Raw genomic sequence first — 20,309 nt, forward strand, 5'->3', positions numbered from 1 at the left:
AATGATGAAGTTTAAATAAACGTTGCAGCAACATCTCCGCATGACATTATTCTGATAAAAATACAGACTTCAAACTACAATACAAATATTTACGGTGAAACCAAATTTGTTTTGCCTGTTCAATTAAACCACAGCGTCGTGTACTGTGTGGCTAGAGATAAAATAAACTATCACCGAAGAAAGTTGCGCGCGTGTACGCGACGCATCAAAGGGTCCAGATCGTTTAATAGAAACTTCATTGATAAATTATTATCATAATGCAGGCTTTGATTCGTTCAAATAAACCTACGAATACTGCCCTAGTTTACCAAAATATCCTGAAACTGATAGCCAATTATTGAAATATACATGAGAGAAGCATGAACGGAGAAGTGGCACAAGCGAAGCTCATATGGAAATTCTGCTTTAAGTTACGACAAGATCATTCTGTTCGAAAATTATTAAAGAGTGATGTAATTATTAAAGTATAAAATTTCATGGGATATGGGAAAAGTTACACGAAACAGAACAGTTCGATGAAATCTTCCAGAAGATGTCTATACGATATTTCATCCCTAGATTGCGCCTTTCACGCTTCATCTTGGATCCAAATAGAAATATATTTCGAGATGCTCGATACTCTTGGGAAGTGCCGCGCACAGGCTGAATGATCCATATTTCATCGGCGCCCGTGTTTTAGACAGGTTTTCATGGTTATTCAAGGGTAGACAGTTTTTTAGCTCAGGACAGACAAAATGAAGGTGAAAAAATTGGTAAGAGGTGACTGATATAAACGGATCTATCTGGATCGAAGGGAGTAGTTGACACGATTTACCAAGAAGCTTCACAGTGTATCCAGGCTACTCCCAAAATAAAGAAGCTATTCCGGCCAAGAAATGGACTGGCAATTCGAGTGAACAATGAACTTATTTTCTTAAATAATTATTACACTCGTATACGGTAAAGTTACAAATCTAAAATCGGCGCAAAGTCTTCGTATACTGGATTCTACGGATGAATTTGAAAGATTTCAAAGGAAACAGGAGATGCTAGAGACGTCGAGGAAAAAGTTCCTTGAGTGATTTTCTTTCGATGGTTTATCTCCACGTTGTTTTCTCAAGCGGAGTCTAGTTTTTTTCACTAATTTGAGTAATTTCATAGCAGAAGCTATCAGAATTAAATTAATTAAAACACGAAGAGACACAAGGGAATCGAATTATTGCAACGTGCATGAATTGTCATTCGTTGTTAACATCCGATCGATCACGATTACTCGAGGATTCGGATCACGCGGAATCCATTTACCTTCGCCCTTTTCCAAAATATTGAACCAGGGAATGAAGCGCAAACATCTTTTTCAGATATTATCGATCCTATTCACGTCATCCCTCGTCAAATAAGGAATATTTTTTCTTTTATTATTGTTCTCAGGCATTCGAACCCTCGATGAAGATTTGAAGATTAAAATTAATAAATAATTACATAATTACTAGAATGTCACATTTTTATGAATAACGTTGAAAAACTGAGCTTAAGTAAAAGATTGCTTTACTTTGTACTATACCTTCAATATTTTATATATTCTTGCATATAGATTTCCTTAAAAATTGTTTCTGACGCCTACCAAATTATTCTGGAAATTTTTTCAGCAATCTTCGTGTACGCTATAATAACATAGTTAAAAATTGAGATGTAGAAAAATCTCGATATTTGAAAGACAATGCTTCTACTATAGGGGTATTATGGGGATTCTAGAGTGAGAAGTGTTCGATTTTCTAAAGAATTGTGGAAAAAAGGCAATGGTGAATAACATGGGAGTAGCAAAAAAGAAATTTCAGGAATTAAAAGGCAAGGAAACGTCAAAGAGAAAATTCCAGCAACGATAAAACGTCGCAAATACAATGAAGAAGGAATTCCAACGATGAAAAAAGTAATGAAGAAAAGCAGTAGAGTTTAATAGTAAGAAACAACATAAAACTATCAAAAAAAGAAACTACGGTAACAAAAAAAAATGCTAGACGACTAAAGAAAGGTAAGTTAAAATAACAAAATACGAACAAAAGAAAAAATTTTCTACTAAGTCAAAACTGAAGAAAAAGTAAGATAAACCAGATTATAATACAATATTAAAATATATCGGACCGTTTCTAAGATATATACTCGTATAAAAACAGAAGATATACTAGAAACGTGCGAATGACAGCTTTAGGTGAAGTGTTTACTTGCCTTACCGACGTGAAAATGTTGCATGGCGTTACCAGAGGTAGTTTATGTAGAGAAACCGAATATTTAAAAAAGAACCTTAAAGAAAATTAAGAGCATATATCTCGTATTATTTCCACATTATAGCCTACTCTTTCAAAGCACACAAGAGGAACTGAAGACGTATTATGATCCTAATAATCTACTCAAAAATCTTTTACTCTGATCCTAATCCCACGGAATCGATACGCTGAAAGATATCGCTGAACTGCGAAAACTTATATAACTTACTTACGCATATAATACACGATATTTATTACCAGTGAGTATTACAATGATATGATATAATGTAATGCGATGTAAAATATTGTCTTACACATCTATGATAAATAAATCAAAATTTGAAGGAAATCCTTTGCGTATTCCAACGCTAGAGGCTACCTGTTTACATAGTAGATAATATAAACATGGTGCCTTCACTTCACAACGCGAGCATTCAACTTTTACACACCAAATTTTTATGTAAATCGTCATAAAGTGTCATCGGTATTCATAAAAGTATATGAAACTATAAAAAATTCTAGCAATCCAAATGAATCCATCAATGATTCAGCCGCTCGATTTTATGACTTTCATCTTAACTTACCAAACGAGGATCAATCACAGGGTCCCAGAACATTTTATGGAATCACGGAAATCCCACGATAATGGCCACGAATTCATGTCACGATACTTCGACAGAAATGATCACGTCGCTCGTTGTTTATCCGGACAGAATCTGTGTTGGCGTAGCGATGGAGCATAACAGCTCATCTGGACTACATTCAGGACGATCCGTAAATGAAACCATACGTGCCCGAGGGGGTTCGTTGCTAATTATAAATTCGGTCCGACGACTCGGATCGCGAAAAGTCACGTAACGCGACGAGATCGACGCAAGGAATAGCCGTTCAACGCGATTAGTCGATAATTAAAATATCGTCGAAATGGACAGACCTATGCGCCATCCTTACCTTGTCTCCTATTCCGAATAATTTATCACAGGCCGGATTCCCTCTGACGTGATATTTACGCTGAAAATGCCAACCAGAGTCCCATTTGCGATGGATCATTGAACTTCTTGCAGGCGTTAATGGACCGTAACGATCTTCGTTTCTCTCGCGTAGATTCTCTCTTTCCTTCTTCTCCTTTTTCTTTTTTCTTCGTTCCTTTTCTTATTCCCCCTGATACTGGAACGACTGAAAAGGATGACGATTAGAGTTTGTTACAACGAGAGATGTATTCTGAATGCAGATTCCTGATCGCGTTATTTAATACTTTAACTATTTAGATGTTAGAACACCTACTTGTTATATTTATTGGGATACATTTTACTTTATTTGATATCTTACATTTTAAGACACGCATAGTGTAAACGAATAATAGATCTGTATAGATAGATAAATGGATAGATAAACAAATATAATAATATATAATGCGAAAGTAACTGATACATTCATCAAAGCCCAGCCTAAACATAAATAAAATAGAGATAAAAGATACGCATTTTTTTTAAAGGATACACATATCTTACAAATTGTTAAAGTTTGGCATGTACAATTCGGCGTATAAACACGTCATTCAAAATAAACAAACACGTATTTCAGTGTTTTTCGAAAGTGAACTCCCAAAGTCTGTTCAGAAGGTCAAAAACATATATTCAAATACTGCCTGGACGGAAAGCTAGCTTGTGATAAAATAACAAGAAAATATAAAAGACGTGGAAAGTATTACGGTCTAATAAACACGATGGAAATTAGTTTCAATAAACGATTATTTCATTTTCGAACAGTATATATGTAGTATCTTCAATGGAATATAATGTTATTATATCATAGTATTTGTAATTTATTTACAATGAATGGATTGTACAAATATAGACAGAAAAACGATGGTAGTTTAATATGAACTAATCGCAATAACACGCTACAATCTAGACAATTGACTCGACACAACGGATCCAACGTTCTCTCTCACGCGGACCTCACTCTCTTTACAACGCTAACAGTACTATATCGACAACGCAACTCGCACTCTCTCTCTCTGGCTTCTCCATTCACAGTCTTCGACTTCTCAACTCAAACTCCCCTGCTCTCGCATGTTTTTTGTCTTCCCGTAGACCCACCACACACGTGTTCTGCGACCGCTCGTGGCCAAAGCCACGTAGACCTTTTCTATGAAACTATTCATTTGAAGGACATTGATGGGCCCATCGGCACCTCGGCTCTCGGGACATTGTTTACGGTTTAAAAACGCCTCGGCTCTCGTGACATTGTATGTGGTTTACCCGCTAACTCCTAGGCCTTATGTCCGCGATACTACATATACGTGGCCATATGTATATGAATAACAGGATTTATCTTGGTGATATTTGGTACAAATGCCCTGTTGAATGTCAGAAACAAAATTTTATTTGTGTAGTTGTACTAGATTGTAACGTATGACTGACGAAGCAATTCAATTGAAGTGGTTCAACGAAGAATAATGTAATTTTTTCACGCCTCAATTAAATTATTGAGCGAATATATTGGAAAGCGACGTGAAGTTCCTCGATACTTTAGAAAAGACAAGCTCTGTCCATTTAACTCGGACGTACTGTTTTAATTAAAATGACTCATTATTCCGCCCCATTCCTACTTTACCGCTTCAATTCAGGATAACAGCTAGAAGAATCGCAGTCGACTCGTAAAAGAGAACATATAATTTAATTATACTATGCAGTGAAGTAATAAATGACATTTTCCTTGACTAATCGAAAAATTTATTCATCTAGCAATAATACAGTTGCTAGTCTAGCAACATTGCAATAATGCAATAATAACATTATCTAGCAATAATGGGACTAATTGTTTCTTCTTACTGCGGTTCTAAAATTTCATATATATGCAAATAGATTAATATAAAAATTAATATAAAATAATTTATGGCAATAAATATAGTGTATATATATTAACTATAGGAAATAATTCTTGCAGTTTAATCGAAAGAGCACATCTAGAGTGCGGATATTATGCAAATTCGTATTTTAATGAATACAATTAGAAAAATGAAAAGTATTTTACGTACTAAATATAGGTATGTTTGAGAAATTTGTTCTACTTTTACAAATTACGTGATCATTTTAATCATTTTTATACCTTCAAATTACCTATGGATGCGTACAAATTTTACAGTATATCTCGAAATAAATAGTATAATGAATTTAAAAATGATATTATACAACATTTCCAAATTTAAACTTATCTATCCTCCAAATTTTTCAAAATTTCACTTACAGAATCGGCCAATTCATCCGAACACAATAGCGAAAGGTAGAAATCTCGTTAATTACGACAAAATAAATCGAAGATGAAATTTAATCATTTTAAAAATCAGGTTACTAAGGAATTCGCGTTTCTGTTCATTTTTAACCATCGAATAAGCGAGATTTCGATTGGAATGGAGATTGGAAATTACAAAGTCTAGAAACAAAACGCGAAACACATAAATTGCGATTAAATAATCGGCAGGCTGATAATAATTCGAACTTGTGCAGGCGTTCGAAATTATTAAAGAGAGCCGCCCGATCGAAAGCAATAAACGAGTTTCTCCCTACTTGTCTCTCTATGTCTTTCCCTCTAATTAATAGACTTGCTCTCGTGCTATTTACACCCGGTTATTTGCAACGAGTACAATTCTCGGAAATTCGGGTCTGCCGTAACGTCTCGTCGTTTCAAAGGAGAGAACATAGGGGAAAGGGTGAGAAGCAAAGGGGAGAGGCGACGGGAGGAAAAATCGAGCGTCATTCGCGGATTTGCCATTGCCGTTCTTATAATGGATCACGAGATTGTTCAAACACTTATCACAGAAAGCTCTTGCGTATGTATTATATGCATTCTACGAAAGTCTTTCGAATTTCGTCAGCGCTGTCACGAGACACGACTGTGGTAATTATAATGATAAAATTTGAAATTAATCCGAAAATGCACGTGGAAGTGACAAGACACTTATTGCGAAAAATTAGTACACATCGTGAATAGTAGTATTAAAGATACAATTAGTGTTAAAAGTAATTTCACTAAATATTATGGCTTATTAATAGCATAGCGAATAATCGACTGTTCAAACAGCTTGGTGAGCTTTGCAAAGTGTACGCTTTCAATAAATATCTCGTAACTTGTATTTAAATTTTCAGATGCGTTCCAAAATTTCTCGATATAATCACGAAAGTCGTGTCTCGTTACGGTGCTACATTTTAAAATCCTACGCATAGAAAATTTCAAAGAGTGTCGAGATACTTTGATGATCCACTGTACTATGTTACGGGAGATTTGTTAAGGAAAAAAATTTCATAATCTCTGTTCCCGAAGCGAGAAAGGCAGGAACGAAGGAAAGCACGTCGATTACGTAATGGGGCAGCAAGCAGTCGTTGGAATAGGGGTGCACCTTTCTTCTTGGCTTCCCTTTCTTTTCATCTCTTCGTCGACCCTCTCCTCGTCCCTGTTGCGCCGCCCTTCCTTTTTGTTCCCTATAGAAAACAAGCGACATTCGAGGAAAAAGAAACGGGTTCTGGATAAGTAGAAAAGGACGTAGATCAGTGGGAAAAGGACGCCGGTTTAATTCGATTGCTTGGAAAAGTTCAATTTTATAACCTTATAATTGTATAATCGGAAATTATATGAAGGAGATGGAGAAGGGTAAGTGTTGAAATAGTCGAAAGATTTAAAATTGGAATAGGGACGAGCAAATTGAACGATCCGCTGATGTTTCATCGCGGGCTCAATGGAGATTCGAAGAGATAGAATTCTCTAATGGAAACGAGGTGAATAAATTCTTACTTTACGTTTTAAAATCTCATTAAAATGACGTTCGCAAAAATTTCTGCGATGATTTTTTTTTACGTTCAAGGATGAAACGACATATCCTTTGCTTTTTTGTGATTATCCAACGTTCCATATTTTCCACGGATATTAATTTAGCTCTCAACGAGTTTGAAACACGCGTACGCGAAATATTTGTCGAAACGAAATATTACGATTATACGCAATACGCTTGTTAGACTAGTAAATAAGCACCGTGACGTACAGACCGTCGCTGATTAAACGATGTTTGGCACGGTTTTTCGTGAGTATTTATGTGCCCGGAACAAGGAAAATCGAAATAGCATTCACACTGCTTGCAAAGATCGGAATGCCGTTAGATTTGCTTTGATTCTTTCCAGTACGTGTAATTAGAGCAAACTCGTGAGATTGTGTAACATTCAAACATCAGTTTCATTTATCAGTCGACGTCTATTTATAACCCGACTAACTCAATAGACCAAGTTCCCTATTATTTAACGTACAGTGGCACGCGAATACCCTGTACGCTTGTACATAGAAACATTCTATGTATATATCATGCGCGTTATACGAAATACTTAGAAATTTCATTGGCACTGCAACTAAACTCGACTCGAAGATATATCGATATAATTATTATTATAATTATTAAAATGGCGTCTTATTATCGTCTTATCAAAATGTTTCATACAATCCATACAATATGGAAATTTTCTATGATAAATGCTCAAATTCTCTCGTGAGCGACTGTATTCTTTCACAACAGTTTCGATATCTTCGACAGTAAAAATTGAATAGTTAATTGTCGCGCTAAAAGTATAATTGATAACTCGAAGGTCTTTCTTGGCTTCAAAGAACCAAGATTTGGAAACGAATATGGAAATTTTCTATGGTAAATACTCAAATTCTCTCGTGAGCGACTGTATTCTTTCACAACAGTTTCGATATTTTCGACAGTAAAAATTGAATAGTTAATTGTCGCGCTAAAAGTGTAATTGATAACTCGAGGGTCTTTCTTGGCTTCAAAGGACCAAGATTTATTCGCCGATTTTATCTCGATCGCTCACCGACAAAAGAAAATAAGTCTCTATTCGCGTGTATGTATGCGTACAATGAGAAAGCTTTTTTTCATCGAAATGATTTACGTGGCGCAAAAATAACTGCTAGCCTGTCACGAACAAATTGCCTAATCCAATCTTCGACCTCAATATTCTGCGAATATATTCATTGTCGGACGAAAGCGACGAAACACGAAACACCGACGTGTGTCTGTATTACGGGAAACAAAAATATCGCAGAAATAGAACGCGTATTGTGAACTATGATGAATGACATATGGTGTCGTCAGGGATTTTTACCGGGAACCTACGATATAAATGTTAATCGATTCATTTTTGTATGAAACTTGAAACGCGACATTCCAATATAATGTAGTCGTTCTGATCGAAAAGTGACAGCATTGGAAAAAAATACATTTATCAGGAAATCGGTTTGAAACCATCCATTTAACGATGGAAAATTTTTTCTCCTATCTATAAATCACACAGAGTTTATTCGTGGTTAATATATTTGAAATACAATAGATGATACTTATCAGAATATTATCTAGTATATACTTAGTAGATGGAACAAATCTCCATTTAGATTATGAACGTATGAATTGGCATAAGTATCCATACTTTATTTATTCTTACTTATCTTTATCTATTCTTCGAGAAATTACAACAGCATTCGAATCGTTACGTTCTTGTTCGAGTTCCTTCAGATATCTCAAAATCGACAATTTTTTTTTAAATAAGTTACTCTCGCTACAAACCAAAAATAAAGATCAGAAGTTTCGAAGTTAAATGCTCGACAAGAAATTGCGGTTGTAACTTGACAGGGAAAAGCGCTCCTTTCAGGAAGATAGTTTAATTACCGGACACGAAGTATCTACATGGTAATTAGGAGTTAATTAAGAGACCGTGTGTGCTATCCTATCGATCGAACTATATCAAACACATGTAGATAAAAGGTCGGGACTTTTTACTAAGAAATAAATCGCTCGTTCTACAAAGCGAAATCCTTTCTTTTAACGATATTTTTCACTGATGGAGATCGTGCAACTATTTAGCGCTGCCATCGTTATTCCGTTGACATCGTTAAATATTTAGTTTTACGTGTCCGTGGATGCACAGATGCAGGTGATCGCGTGGCGATGAACAAACAGAAATTTAGATACGATAACAGAAATCCGATAATTACGTTTTACCGTTACCACGTGTATATAGCCGTATTGGTTTGACTGGGAATACGTTCATTAAGCAGGCTTGTTTCGAGCGAAACCATTACCCAAACATTGGCTAAATTCATTATAACGTGCAGGTACAGAATTTTCGGTGGAAAACATTAGTATTGCTGCTGGTAGGCAGGGAAATATAGATCAGGGCAATTTGAGTTCGTACCTATGACGGATATTTTATACAATCGTTAAGGCATTAAAAATAAACGTATATATTTATAGCATGGTCCACGAGTTACGTGATATCTGATAGCAATGATATTGAAAATATCGAGTGTTCTGCAATCCATGAAATCCGATGTTTATTATATTTTACATGTTACGTTCCAAAATTTCTCTAATTGTTCCGAAGCTTTTATTGGTTTTTATAAATTTGAAATTACTTCCAAATTAGTGTCCTGTTAACTGCACAAGATAAATTAACACGTTACCTAACCTTTTTTGTAATAATTTCTTGATCTATGAACCCGCTATGTTTGATAAAATTCCCTTGTTCGTTTCGTTTCTATCTAGCGTTTCAACCGATGATTTATTTTTTATTAAATTTTAATCTTGTACGTAAAATCTTGAGTCAAGCGTCTGATTAATGATTCGTTTAATAGATTAATATATCAAATGTAACGGATAATTAAAAGCTGAATTAGCAGAATAAATATTATAGTCGAATGGTTGAATGGTTTCTAAGAAATATAGATCTAAGACTTAAATCCCAACTATAAATTCTATGCACTAGGTAGATGCGTCATAAAGTCAGAATTGAATCCAAGATAGATATCAAAGTCCAGATAAACTCTGGGATTTGAGATCCTGAGGTCAAATTATCAAATAGATTTACATAAATTCCGATAGACGTTCAATTCAGTAAAGTTTGTAATCACTGCAAATACAATACTAAAACTCGGAAGATACTACTACAGAACTCTGCACTTCATCTTACTGATTCCAAATTGTCTACCCATCGAATTGAATCTATTTACGTTCCAACCGATCCACAACGTGCCATCCATAGCATTCCAATGGATCCGTAGTATATTTTACTAAATTCCGTAGGATTGAGAGTTACCTATATCAAGCTCTAACATACGTATAGCAGTCTATATTGAATGCTAGGAATCCAAAACAGTGTATATCAGAACTTAAGAATTCGTGACGATTCACACGTCGGGTTCTAAGTGACCACTTAAGTAACTTTTGAATTGTTCCTGATTTCAACGACATTGGGAAATCTTACGTGACTTAGAATAATTAATACGATGATTAATTTCGATGACTTTAACAAATTTAGATTTAGAATAGATCGAAGATTTAGAATAATTTTTACGCGATTAAAGTAATTTTCAGTGATCTTCGAAACAATATTTCGTCAATTCTGAATCGCTTCGCGTCCTTCATGCTTATAATTATTATATCGAGTTCTAACAGGATCATGGTTACTTGCAACAGATTCTATGAATTCCGAGTAGCCTCTGTTAGCATACAATCGGTCTGTAGTCGACTAGGTCGAGTCCCTCGAGGTCCGCAATCATTCGATTTCGCCGATCTGATCATGTCGCGAATGAGTTCCAGAAATCTGTGCGAGTTCCAACGTATCTGTATACCATTCAAAAGTTGTCGATAACACGGTCTAGAAGTCTATTCGTTCTCGCATGCTTTCAATAAATTTTCTATTCTCACCTCGTAATGAAATATGGATGGAAATCGTTAAAGAATAATTTATCAAAAATATTAATTATTGTCTATGATAGTTTACCGAAATATCGATAAATATATGATATGACAGAACCAAGAGAAATGAGTTTTCGTTATGTTTGCAAGTAAAACATGTCAATAACGCGACACTATACTGATAGTAAATTTAATTTTTACTTAAATTAATTAACTGTTCGTAATCGAGTGATGCCAGTACAGTAACATTAATAATGTGAAAATTGTTATTTTATTTTATTTCATTTCCACCAATAAAAAAGATGGAAGAAGAAAGAAAGCTTCTATATAAATAATTAATTCGACGGAAAAGCGATATAAATTAACAGAGATTTTTTAGGCTTCTAAAGATTAAAAATGGAAATTATAATCTTGCGAAGAAATCAGTTGTAAAAGCTTTTATCATATGACGATTTAAAGAATCCTATCGATTTAATAGCCATCTTATTTTCAATAGATACAAGGAAAGATAGATTGATCATATGAATGATGAATCTTCTTCAGTATTTGTATGACTTATCCAATATCAAATGGCAAAAACTTTAGCAGATATTTCTTTCATTTCGCACGCGATAAATATATAATGATTTTATTGATTTTTATCCTAGGAAAATACAAATTTCATTGAATCAAAAAGGAGCTATTTGCAATGGATTATGCAATGTTGAATGTCAAAGGACTGGATAATGACACTGTGGAGAAACTCGGAGATAGTTTCTATTCTTTCTTCTCGATAGATTAATAGCGATCTTTAATGGGATCTGTCATGCTCTTATATTTATATTACTTGGAAAGGGAACGTTGAAATGAAGAAAATGTCTACTATAACATCCTGATGTAGAAAAATGATATTAAAGACAAGGATTAGGAATAAGAAATTGTACTTTTTTATTAAAGAATTTTATCTCTTTACTGACAAATACTTGTGACAAATGAAAGTAAGGAAAGAATATCAAAGATAAATATTTCGTGTTTTATCTAAGCATATTATGAATTCAAAAGAAAGCAACGTTTCTTTACATCAAGACTTTAGTAATTATTCGAAAAAAAATAAGCTTCGATATTAACGACTTAAGAAGGAACGACCCCACAACTATATTTGCTATATACTCCAAAGGAGTTTTATATTACTTCGAAAAACAATTTTAACGATCTTAGTAAAAGAGACGGGAGAAAAATAACGTAAAAATGGCAAATCATTCCTTTTTATCACAGTTTTGCTCAACGTAAATAAGAAAATTTTTCTCGAGTTTTTTCTCGAGTGTCTGAAGTTTTAACGATTTTTATCTTTGCTTACAAAATTACAACGAATTAAATTTTAGTTAATAATAATATGAAAGTACTGCAGAAATCACAGACAAAATATTTCAAGTACGTCAATTATCGAGACACTTCGGAGAAGTTGGATTTCCACTCGAAAGTTTTATCCAGTAAGTACAATCTCCAATATAATCTTCCCTCTGTCGGATAAATCATACCACAATATCGTTCTCCACTACAAAGCTTACAAAACTTAAAGATAACATCAGCCTCACACAGTGCCAACTTTGTTTTACAATTCTACACCTGATGCCACGCTCGAGATATAAATATTTATCGAGTTATCTACATCAGCTAATTCTATATTCACCCCAAAGGATATGGTGACATTCAAATTGTAATTTTATTGTGGTATCGACGTGGAAGGGTTTTTCCAAATAAAGGCCTGTTACACAATTTCTACAGTTGCATGCACGTACGTGTGTATGTATTACACGTATATATTTGATTGTAATTTAAGAAAAATTTAACATTTTGTTAAATAATACATCTTTTCTGACTATTGAAGTAACCACAAGTTCTTCTTTAAACAACTTCTCATTCTGTTTAACGATGTCTCTTCAAATCCTTAAAGCGTCGAATTTCTTGTAATTAAAAACACTTTAAGGATAAATGATAACGCGACTCCGTTACTCTCATCTAATAAATGGAATTGTATATTCTAGTTAAGATTCTACATTTTTTGCTTACTCTTCGTCGATACACAAGACGTTATCTTGTTAAAAAATGTGACCACTAAAATGATATAACTACCAAAATTTGCAACTAACGAATTCTGAATTGAATTTGGCATTTCATTTTATTGTACTTTTGCCACTTTTACCAAGATATGAAGAACATTATATTATTATATCGAACATTCATGAAATAATTTGCCATCCTTTCAAATAATTGCAGAATAATTAACTGTTGATAATATAGGATTTAAATTGCAATGAAATGACAATTTGGTCAGAAAATTCTAATAACAGCTGCAGGCATACATTTACTGTGAGAATTGGAATTTTGCTATGAATATTTATAGGGAACTATATTAACTGTAAGTCACTGAATTTCGAGTATTAGAAATGCAAGGATAAAGTTACTGGAGATTAAATTATGGAAGAAGAGATCCACCCGTTAGAAGGTAGATATGGCCGCTTAAAGTTTAGAATGAACGAGACCCACAATTGTTTGAGTGAAATTACTAAATTTATAACTGAATGTTTTCTGGAAATTATTTGTCAATTCTGTAACAATATTATTATTAAATAAACTTAATTTTTTAAATTGTATATAAAATTATTATTGCTATTTATCGAATAAAACACGGAATAAAAATGGATAGCCATAATATACCTCAAATCTAACCGAAATTTTGTATTTCTTTATGATTTAACAATAAGAAATTGTATTAATACTTTTACTTATATAAAAATCTCATATTGCATCACTCAAAATAGTGTATATGCACAATTAACAAATAAAATACTTTACAACATTATCTCTCAATAAATCCAAGAAGATAAATTATATCAACAAAATTCAAATCAACCAAACCCAACTTTTTTTCTATAACTGGACTCCCCTTAGCAATTCGAATCTCCAAATTGATCTGCTGGATACAATTAAAATGCGACCGAGTGCCCATACCCGATTGAAATTGACTAATTACTCGCAGGACAGGATGCGACAGAGTTACAATCAGAGTGTACATCCGATCAAACGCGGATATAGCCGCGGTCTGACCCGCTCAATAATTCAACACCGTTTCGATCCGTTTTACCAGACAGGAGAAATAAATTTAATCGTCGTGGTAAAGCCATGAGCGCCGCCAAGGGTGCAAAGGGGCGCCGCAAGCTCGATGCGGTTTGTTTGCGTTTGACATTTAGGAACGAAGATTCCGGATGAAGAGAGTCGATCACCAAGGAAAGAATTGGAGTTTCGTGCGGTTTCGGACAAGCGACCGGATAATTTCTCTGCTGGTTATAGCTCGAAAAATGAAGTTCCCTGTGTGTTCGTTTGGAACCGAATCGGAAACCAGTGGTTCCTTCTGATTAGATTTGCCTTGTTGAACATGGACCTCTGTCAATTTAAATTCATAGCGAAAGTTTGCGATATTTTCTGATACTGTTGGAAATAAGTCTCTGTTACTTTGTAACCGTATTAAAAATTTGTCATCTTCCGAAATTTGATTAGAGACATTATAAATCACTGTTAATTTGAAGACGTATTAGAAATTTGCGACCTTTTTTGGCATTTTGGAGTCGTACGTAACAGAATGTTTATCAGAAATGTAAATTTTTAACGAAGAATCCCGTAATGACAATGAAATGGATAAAAATGCAAAAGAAAGCAATTCTCTGGACGAATCCTCACGTCATGAATTTAAAATACTCTTAGTAGAGGGACAGAAAGAGAGAGAGAGAGAGAGAGAAAGAGAGAGATGTGGGGAACAGAGAAAGAGCCGAAAATATCAATCTGTTTCATCTACATTTATCACGAAGCACGCTGAAATTTAAATTATCGCAGCCAGTTAATTTTAACGTTCATATATGTACCAAATTTAACTAAATATTTCACATGTTACGCGTTAATTATACATACAGTTTACAATATTTACTATCATTTTTCCTTCTTTAATAAAATAATAAAATAGAAGATAGAGTAGATTTATTGATAACATAATCGTTAGTTAAGATAAATATTGGAATTTAATTTTCTTAAAATTACAAGTTATAATGCGATAAGAGGGAAACAGAAATAAAGAGGTAGAAATATAGTGTCCAGTTAAAGGAAATAACTGGTACCTCGAAACGTCCGGAAATTCTCCATCCTCAGTGAGGCTATCTTCAACCTTCCACCTTCAACTTTTATCTGACACATTTTCTGTTATCACTAATGTAACAGGAAAGGTTGCCCTGGTTGATGTTTATGAATGTATACCAAGCGGAATTAAGAGAATAGAATTTCCTTCACTCTGGTCCTCTCGCATATTTTCATTATCAGATAAGAAACGCGGACATGTACCGAGAATGATGAAATTATTCAAACCTTACGCTATGTTCGAGTAACCCAACTGTATGCTAAATATTCATAAAAGGCGTAGGATTCATTTATTTATTTTAGTTAATAAAAAAAATAATAACACGGGAGTATACCAATGTATAGCATACAATAATGTTTGTTTATGATAAATATTACATATATTTTTTGATATTGGTATTTAACAAATATTAAATGATACAAAGTGTTTGATTTTCATATTTAACAAATTTTTTAGTATTTTTTTGGGAGAGAGGAGAGCTAGATTACGTCTATTCGTGATATTTTCATTAGTGTGAAAAAAGTTTGCAAGATGAATATAAACATTTACTAGTTTTAAAACTGTTTTATATTAAACAGAGATATGCCATTAGATATAGGCAAACTGAACAGACTATAACTGTATCAAGTAGGAAAAGCAATTTTCCCGCTATTATAACTTTGTATATGAAACCAATGACCTCAACACGTTGGCCGCAATTCACAGATATGAATGCACGCAGCTGAGATATCGTTAATTGCCGAGAAATCCATATTATACATTAGCTGCTACTGATGATTGAGATCACATGCTCGATAATTTATACATTAAATAGACATTCTGATGCGAATAATACGATAAGGCAATAACGCATCAAACAGGATCAAAATTCATTTCTCTATGTGATTTTCACGCTTGTTTACATAGAGCACTAATTAGAAAGATCCACTACCAACATTGCATTAATGCTGTATTCCAATCGTGATAGCTTTTCAATCAATTTACATTATCGAATTCTATTCCCTTAACAATGCGGTTATGAAAAGCGATTCCAAGGATTCATTCTTCCGTTCTTGCTATTTTTTCCTCTACGATAAACGTTCAAACACCTTTGTGAACCAGTATAAATTTAGTGGTGGCTGTCAATGCGTTAATAACATCGCATTTATGCAATTTCTACGCTTGCTGCTTCGATCGGTTAGAATGGAACGAGCTGTAATGTTGCTAAAACACCTCTAACCGGTATGAAATTCACTCCAGGAGAATATTGCGGACAATTTATACATAGTGTCATCAAGGAACATCTGTCTTGGACAGAGTATCCTAAGCTGGGCCACAGAAACACTGCTACGTTATCTGGACGCGACGTGTTCGCATCATATAGCTAATTTGCATGGAATAGACTTCTGGATGATTATAACTCCGGACTAAGCTAGCTAGAAAGGGCGATGGCGTCAGAGGATGCAGCTGGAAAATCCGATAGCAAGAAAATTGCCACCGCATTATCCTTGAGTTTCGATACGGCAAGTTTAGTAACATCCATGGCAATACACGTTGATATCGATACACGAAACGATAACGTTCGCAGAAGTTCGCAGAAGTTCGCAGAAGAAGATGATTAATTCGAAACCTAATAGGAGGAACCTTGCTACTATCGAGCGAGTTTGGCTGTTCAACGGGTACAGGCAACGCGGGTGAGGCGTTGATACATTACGTGCAACAGATTTCCACGAATCTTGATGCCACGGGAATAGTTCGAGGTTGTTCCAGGACTTTGAAAATTATGTTGCACGAAATTTAATATCGTACTGTCGGGGAGTTGTAGTAGTAAACGATGTGGCTGTCAAAATCTCTGTGATTTTATTTAATTAATGTTCCACAAACTTTCTGAGCGAATCTTCCATAGTACGAAAGATAACTATTAAGAGATACGAAAGTTTTTACGATTTCTCTACCAATCTTTCGTTAATTTCAACTTTGTGCCTGTCTTCGTATGAACATATCGTCAGTTTCTTAGATAATACAGCGTATAGTCTTTTGTAACGTGAAAGAATCTCACAACATTTGGTTTTAGTTAGTAAATAAGAGAGTTTACCGTTCTAACTCGTCAGTCACGAATAATAATTATAGTACTAATTTGAATTATTATAAAGAGATTGATACATGGAATAAATTGAAGAAGAAATTTGTAACTTAGCAGAAAAGCAATGATGATTTGCATATATATTAAAGATTTAACGCTATATCGTTACGCGTATAAAATGAAAAGGAGCAGGGTGGATGAAGTTAGTGCGTTTAATCAAATCGACAGGAAAACTGTAAAAACGGTAGATCCGTGAATAATTTCGTAATTTCCAGAGTTTTAGTCTTAAATAAATAGCACGGTAAAACGTGTGTTTAAAGAGCTGAAACTCATTAAACGAAGCCAGGAAAAATCGGATGACTTTTACACAAACGTAACTTCCACTCCACTTAGATATCTTCTAGGAAGGCAGGATATTTTACGATGGATAAATATTGTCAGCTTGATGAAGTTGATTAAAGCTTTTTATAAGCACGAGTACTTGCTACTTTATGTCAATCACGGAGAATATGAATTGAGAATATTGATATGATAGAATCGTATTTATACGAACCTGTATCTTCGTATGACTATAAAAACTTAATATCATGGAAATGAAACGTAGAACCTGGTAAAAAACGCTTTATTAGAAAATGATGACATGTGCGAATACTTTCTGCAGTCACTGCGTGTAAAAGAAGTTCTATCGTAACGGAAAGGCCATTTTTTATGTCTATGTAGATGTTACCGCCTACCTTTTTTTTAAGAAAGTCGAATATCTTTTGAACACGAAAAAGAAAAAGGAAAGATCAAATTGGCAAATAAAAGGAAAAGAAAAGTACAGAGACGATCTGGTAAATATCTGCCGTTAGATACCAGGACAAATATTGAATTCGGAAGAAAGCCCATGGTCAGCCATGATCTGAATAATTCAATTTCTAGTAGCAGATGTCCGACAAACAAACTTCGAACCTATGCTTGGTAATCCAATCGAATGACTTTTCTATACCGTGAAACTTTCTGTAACTACTTTTCGCGTTATTTATTTCTAGCCTTTTCGACATTTATTGATCTAATTTGGATCTTCGAATATTTAACTTTCTAAGCAAAGGTTAAGCATTTCTAACTTTACAACTTAACAACGAGAAGAGAGTACTTTTGTAAGAAAATACAATTTTAACAAATGCATCTTGCTGCATCTCTCACACGAGTTCGCATAATTAACGACCCGAAGTGCTCGTATACACGTATGTAGCTATCACTATCGTACGACAATGCTCTTTGTTCCATACTCAAAGGGCGAAATTAGTTCTACAACTTCTGGTACCGAAGTTGCAACTAACTCTGAATATAATTGCCTTAATCACCAAACCAAATGTACCTGTGTGATCGTGCCTTGTCGTCTCTCGTCTCTCGAAGATTGTAATATTAGAATGCAAGATATATATGTATATTTATATTTACAGTGTGTAGCGAATAAATCTTGAAGCTTAAACAAAAAGGAAAAATATTAACAAGAGTCTATCGCGTGACGCGAGCTACAAAGTATTAAAATGATTTCTGATTGAAGATACTTCGAGTTTTCAAAATGTCATATCTCGTCAGATAACAAAGAGTCATGATATTTGAAATTGTGCGAAATTGTAAAAATTTCTCTAGCCACAGATTAAAACAGGTCGCCCCGTTTAACTACATAATGCACACCATGAGCCAGGTAATCTGAATCTTTCAACGACTCCCGGATATCCCGTTAAACGTTAAACCTTGATGCATGAAGCTCGTAAAACATCCACTGGGAAGAGGTGAAAATTATGATCTTCGGCCGAGATCACATGATCGTTGCTTGAAAAAAATATAACGGTCCTTCGTGTTCGTTGACGGGGACACTACAATATTAATTTAGCAACGGAATCAAGTGTATTGTAAATAGGTTCGAACATCTCGGGAATACTTGGAGAAAGAGAACAAAAGGCTACACCTTTTAATGGTCTTTAAAGTAGAGATAAATTCTCGTGAATATCTCTAAAAAGACGTAGTGAAGAAAAGCTGTACTTTTCAATAAATTCCTAAGTGAGATAAATTGTAGATCCTTTATATGTACATTGAGAACACAGTACTTTCCAATTTAAATATAATCGGAACTTGACCGAATGGGTTTATAAGTATTTTCCAGGAACATTTTATTTTATGCAAACGCGTATAAAGTAATATTTTTTTAGATAACTCCCTATTTGGAATATTAAACGTGTACGAAATTGGAATGTATATTGTACATGTAATTTCTTATCTTTCAAGATACAAATATTCTCAGAGACCAACACGAAATAGCCACAGTAAGAGCAATAGCGAAATTCCTGTATGCATTCACAGTAAACTGCGATGCTTTCACGTTTTCTTCCACGCGATTTACAATTCTCCAACCAGAGTATTACGTTTCTCACTAACTTTTATATCCTTATAACGCAGGGATAGTTGTTAACCGAGCTCTTTATTAAATCATTAACTCTTCATGAAATAAATTTTATTAAATAAATAAATTGTTAAATAGACTTTTATAAAATAAATTATTAAATATATCTTTATTAAGTAACAAAACTCGTTACTTATTTATCATTATCATTTGTACCATACCAAATGACAATTAAATACGGGTTTCTCAACAATTCTTCACAAGCTATCCCGTTCGTGGTAGAAAGGAGAGAATACGAAGAGGAATGTTGCATTTGCTTCGGTGGTAGAACGAAAGTATGTACTTAGTTAAGGTCAATAGGCGTGTGTCATCGTAAAACATTCAAGATAATCTACATCTCCTAGTTAACTATGTAATTACCAAGCCCTCTGCCCGTAGCATTAGGCCGCGGCTTCTTACCTTACACGTACATTACTGTACGTACGTATATGTATAATGGGACAATGCAACGCTCAGAAAACACTATGCAAGCCGTATTTTAGCAGAATTGAATTTTGAACAATTGAAAGTAAAATTAACATATTGATTATTATTTGTCTTTCTTTTATAGAGGGATTTATTTAAAGATCATTGAATGTGTAATAATTTGAATCCGCTTGCGGTAAATTTTGATTTAATTAACGATATAAATAAATTATCACAGTAAT

The 20,309-nt window shown here is 34.1% G+C and overlaps 1 protein-coding gene across 10 annotated transcripts in view; it reads right to left on the reverse strand.

Moving 5' to 3' along the window:
* The window catches only part of LOC122567525 (two pore potassium channel protein sup-9), a 77,781-nt gene that overhangs the window by 49,606 nt on the left and 7,866 nt on the right, over window positions 1-20,309 (reverse strand). For 9 of the 10 annotated variants that reach the window (XM_043726150.1, XM_043726154.1, XM_043726151.1 and 6 more), the window contains one exon: window positions 3,195-3,419. The gene's annotated coding sequence lies outside the window, so the exon portion shown is untranslated. Of the gene's footprint in view, window positions 1-2,827; window positions 2,887-3,194; window positions 3,420-20,309 lie in introns of those variants that run through there. The other variant, XM_043726156.1, reaches the window with a different exon arrangement.

The sequence above is a fragment of the Bombus pyrosoma genome, linkage group LG5 (genome assembly GCF_014825855.1).
Source record: "Bombus pyrosoma isolate SC7728 linkage group LG5, ASM1482585v1, whole genome shotgun sequence".
In the NCBI taxonomy this organism is placed as follows: domain Eukaryota; kingdom Metazoa; phylum Arthropoda; class Insecta; order Hymenoptera; family Apidae; genus Bombus; species Bombus pyrosoma.